Consider the following 5,537-nt stretch of genomic DNA (forward strand, 5'->3'; position numbering starts at 1 on the left):
CCTTGAGGGTTTTTATTAAGGAAGGATGTTGAATTTTGTCAAATGCTTTTTCTTCATTGATTGACAGGATTATATGGTTCTTTTGTTTTATTTTATTAATGTGATGTATCACATTGATTTGTGAATGTAGAACCAACCCTGCATCCCAGGAACGAATCCCACTGGATCATGGTGAATAATTCCTTTTATATGCTGTTGAATTCACTTTGCTAGTCTCTTATTGAGAATTTTTGCATCCATATTCATCAGGGATATTGGCCTGTAGTTCTCTCTCTCTCTCTCTCTCTCTCTCTCTCTTTTTTTTCTGGGTCTCTGTCTGGTTTAGGAATCAAAGTAGTGCTGGCTTCATAGAATGAGTCTGGAAGTTTTCCTTCCCTTTCTATTTTTTTGGAACAGCTTGAGAAGGCTAGGTATTATCTCTGCTTTAAATGTCTGGTAGAATTCCCCAGGGAAGCCATCTGGTCCTGGACTCTTACTTGTTGGGAGATTTTTGATAACTGATTCAATTTCTTCACTGGTTATGGGTCTGTTCAGGTTTTCTATTTCTTTCTGTTTCAGTTTTGGAAGTGTGTGGGTGCTTAGGAATTTGTCCATTTCTTCAGGTTGTCCAATTTGTTGGCATATAATTTTTATAGTATTTCCTGATAATTGTTTGTATTTCTGAGGGATTGGTTGTAATAATTTCATTTTCACTCATGATTTTATCTATTTGGGTCATCTCCCTTTTCTTTTTGAGAAGCCTGGCTAGAGGTTTATCAATTTTGTTTATTTTTTCAAAAAACCAACTCTTGGTTTCATTGATCTGCTCTACAGTTTTTTTAGGTTCTATATTGTTTATTTCTGCTGTGATCTTTATTATTTCTCTTCTTCTGCTGGGTTTGGGGTGTCTTTGCTGTCCTGCTTCTAGTTCCTTTAGGTGTGCTGTTAGATTTTGTATTTGGGATTTTTCTTGTTTCTTGAGATAAGCCTGGATTGCAATGAATTTTCCTCTCAGGACTGCCTTCGCTGCATCCCAAAGCGTTTGGATTGTATTTTCATTTTCATTTGTTTCCATATATATTTTAATGTCTTCTCTAATTGCCTGGTTGACCCATTCATTCTTTAGTAGTGTGTTCTTTAACCTCCATGCTTTTGGAGGTTTTCCAGACTTTTCTCTGTGGTTGATTTCAAGTTTCCTAGCATTGTGGTCTAAAAGTGTGCATGGTATGATCTCAATTCTTGTATACTTATGAAGGGCTGTTTTGTGGCCCAGTATATGATCTATCTTGGAGAATGTTCCATGTGCACTCGAGAAGAAAGTATATTCTGTGGCTTTGGGATGTGGAGTTCTAAATATATCTGTCAAGTCCATCTGACACAATGTATCATTCAGGGCCCTTGTTTCTTTATTGATACTGTGTCTAGATGATCTGTGCATTTCTGTAAGTAGAGTATTAAAGTCCCCTGCAATGACCACATTCTTATCAATAAGGTTGCTTATGTTTGTGATTAATTGTTTTATGTATTTGGGGGCTTCCGTATTCAGTGCATAGACATTTATAATTGTTAGGTCTTCCTGATGGATTGACCCTGTAATTATTATATAATGCCCATCCTCATCTCTTGTTATAGCCTTTGATTTAAAGTCTAGTTTGTCTGATATAAGTATGGCTACTCCAACTTTCTTTTGACTTCCAGTAGCATGATAGATAGTTCTCCATCCCCTGACTTTCAATCTGAATGTGTCCTCAGGTCTAAAATGATTCTCTTACAGACAGCAAATAGATGGGTCTTGTTTTTTTATCATTCTGATACCCTATGTCTTTTGGTTGGAGCATTTAGTCCATTTATATTCAGTGTTATTATTGAAAGATATGGGTTTAGACAGCAAATAGATGGGGCCTGTTTTTTTATCATTCTGATACCCTATGTCTTTTGGTTGGAGCATTTAGTCCATTTATATTCAGTGTTATTATTGAAAGATATGAGTTTAGATTCACTGTGATGTCTGTAGGTTTCATGCTTCTAGTGATGTCTCTGATAATGTCCTTGCAACATTTCACTCACAGAATCCCCCTTAGGATCTCTTGTAGGGCTGGTTTAGTGGTGATGAATTCCTTCAGTTTTTGTTTGTTTGGGAAAACCTTTATCTCTCCTGTTCTGAATAACAGACTTTCTGGATAAGATTCTTGGCTGCATATTTTTTCTGTTCATCACATTGAAGATTTCCTGCCATTCCTTCTGGCCTGCCAAGTTTCAGTAGATAGGTCTGCCACTAGTCTTATGGGTCTCCCTTTGTAAGTTAGAGCCTGTTTATCCCTAGCTGCTTTCAGAATTTTCTCTTTATCCTTGTATTTTGCTCATTTCACTATGATATGTCATGCAGAAGATCGATTCAAGTTATGTCTGAAGGGAGTTCTCTGTGCCTCTTGGATTTCAATGCCTTTTTCCTTCCCCAGATCAGGGAAGTTCTCAGCTATGATTTGTTCAAGGACACCTTCAGCCACTTTCTCTCTCTCTTCCTCTTCTGGAATTCCTATGATACGGATATTGTTCTGTTTGATTGCATCACTTAGTTGTCTAATTTTCCACTCATACCCCTGGATTTTTTTATCTCTCTTTTTCTCAGCTTCCTCTTTTTCCATGACTTTATCTTCTACTTCACCTCTTCTCTCTTCTGCCTCTTCAATCTGTGCTATGGCCACCTCCATTTTATTTTGCACCTCATTTATAGCATTTTTTAGCTCCTCATGACTGTTTCTTAGTCTCTTGATCTCTGTAGGAATAGATTCTCTGCTGTCCTCTATGCTTTTTTCAAGCCCATGGATTAATTTTATGACTATTATTCTAAATTCTTGTTCCATTATATTGCTTAAATCGTTTTTGATCAATTCGTTAGCTGTTGCTACTTCCTGGAGTTTTTTTTGAGGAGAGTTCTTCTGTTTCGTCATTTTGGGTAGTCCCTTCAGTGGCTCCAAACTGCAGGGCACTTCCTCTGTGCTGTCCGGAGTAACTTGTGTTGGTGGGTGGGGCTGCAGTCAGACCCAATGTCTGTCCCCAGCCCACTGCTGGGGCCACAGTCAGACTGGTGTGTACCTTATCTTCCCCTCTTCCAGGGGCAGGACTCACTCTGGAGTGGTGTGGCCCCTGTCTGGGCTACTTGCACACTGCCAGGCTTGTGGTGCTGCTTTGATGGGCTCTTGCCAAGGGTGTATTAGCCGGGGTGGATCCTCAAGTTGCACAGGGGCAGGAGGGGCAGGCTTAGCTCGCTTTGCAGTTGGTGGTCCCCTGGGGGAGGGGCCCTGCAGCACCAGGAGGGAGGCAGGCCCATCAGAGGGATGGATCCACAGAAGCACAACACTGGGCCTTTTGCGGTGCAAGCAAGTTTGGTGATGGAGAACTGGTTCCTTTTAGAATTTTGGCTGGGGGGGAATAGTACTTTCCAGGCCCTTTGTTTCCCTGCTGAGCTGAGCTCTGTCTTCTGGAGCTCAGCAACTCTCCCTCCCAGTGTCCTCTCACCCTCCCCTCTCTCTGAGAGCAGAGCTGTTGACTTTTAATATTCCAGATATTAAGTCCTGCTGGCTGTCAGAACTCACACAGTCTGGCCCCTCTGCTTTTGCAAGCCAGATTCGGGGGCTCTGCCTTGCCAAGCGGGCTGCCCCTCCACCACCCTGGTTCCCTCCCACCAGTCCGTGTAGTGTGCACCTCCTCTCCACCCTTCCTACCCTCTTCCGTGGGCCTCTTGTCTATGCTTGGCTCTGGAGAGTCCGTTCTGCTAGTCCTCTGGCAGTTTTCTGGGTTATTTAGGCAGACGTGGGTGGAATCTAAGTGATCAGCAGAACAAGGTGGCTCAGCATCCTCTTACACTGCCATCTTCCCCTCTGTCCATCTGTGTATAGAAAGTTCTAGTCATGCCCGCCATATATACACATAATCTGGTAGCAATGGCAATCCATTAAAAGTTATTGAAGAAGGATATTATTTAATCAGACTTCTGTGTATAAAGAATACTCTGACAGCAATGTTTTGGAAGTAAGAGAATATCAACAGGATGTAAGAAAAGAAACAAGACTGTAACAAATGACAGATATGAGTAGTTTTAGCGTGAGAACCTCAGTGGTATCAGTAGACTGTGTACAGAATCACTGGTGAGGGAGGAAGGGCATGGGTGTCCTGAAATTGGATGACTCATACGTTTTGGGCTTTGTTCACTCATACCCATCTGTGACTCTACTGTGGAGTAAATGTGATGTGAGTCTTCAGGCTGCATGACTGTAATGGCTGTCAAAGACATGATATTCAAATTCCTTTCAGAGGTGTTAAACTGTTAGAGGGCTTAATGAATTTATGAAGCCACATTGAAAATATAAAAACGTGTAAAATAATTTGTTTTCCTTTTTAGTTTAGTATGACATGAACACTTGGTTAGAATTCTATTTTTGAATAATAGACATACATATTTAAGAAAGCAAATTGTATGCCTACCTTAGTCATTAAAATGCTAATGCAATTATACCTACAAAAGACTTTGATAGCTAATCAACACTTAATAACATCTAATCTGTAATTTTGTGTCATTTTAATGAAAGGAGAGTAGATATTATTATGACTTCTAAGTATTTCTCTTTAACATTTTTCTCAGTGAATCTATGACTTTCTTATTTCTCAAGCTATAGATAATTGGATTTAAGAAAGGAATTATGATAGCATAAAATACAGAGTCCATCATATCCTGATCATCTGATTGTGCAGATACAGGGTGCACATACATTAAGATAAGAGAGCCATGGTACAAAGAGACAGATAAGAGATGGGCTCCACAGGTGGAGAAGGCTTTTCTTATGCCTTGTAGTGACTTCTTTTTTAAGATTGTAAAGAGTACTAGTGTAAAGGAGACAAGAACTATCAGAATGGTGAACATCTGTATTGACCCAGCAAAAATGAATACCATCAGAAAATTAATAGAAGGGTCAGTACAAGAAATCTTAAACAATGGTATAATGTCACAGTAAAAGTAATGTACTATGATGGAATCACATAAGGTTAATCTGAATAACAAAGAATTATGAATTATGGCATGAAGAAGGCCACCTGAAAATGACAAAACTAACAGCCGGATTCATAGTATATTGGACATAATCACTGGATAAAGTAATGGTTTGCATATGGCCACATAGCGATCATAAGCCATTGTTGCCAGCAGAAAACATTCCGTGGTTATACTGATTGCCAAGGAAAAAAACTGTATCATGCATTCAGGAAGAGATATCATTTTGCTCTTGGCAAAGAAGTTGACCAGCATCTTGGGGGTCACTGTGGATAATATCTAAGCATCCACAAATGCCAAACTTCCAAGGAAAAAGTACATGGGGATGTGAAGCTGAGGTTCATTCCATATGAGAGCAATCAGACCAAGGTTCCCCATAATTGTGAGAAGATAGATAACCAAGAACACCAGGAATAGAGGGATTTGCCACTGTGGTTCATATGTGAGTCCTGAGAATTAACTCTATCAGCAATGTTGCATTTTCCTTTCCCATGTCCTCACTGGGTGTTGC

At 40.0% G+C, this 5,537-nt stretch overlaps 1 pseudogene; it reads right to left on the reverse strand.

The window, feature by feature from the left end:
- Positions 1 to 4,591: 4,591 nt before the first annotated feature.
- Positions 4,592 to 5,537, reverse strand: LOC115523955 (annotated as a pseudogene).

Source organism: Lynx canadensis, chromosome C2 (assembly GCF_007474595.2).
Source record: "Lynx canadensis isolate LIC74 chromosome C2, mLynCan4.pri.v2, whole genome shotgun sequence".
Taxonomy (NCBI): domain Eukaryota; kingdom Metazoa; phylum Chordata; class Mammalia; order Carnivora; family Felidae; genus Lynx; species Lynx canadensis.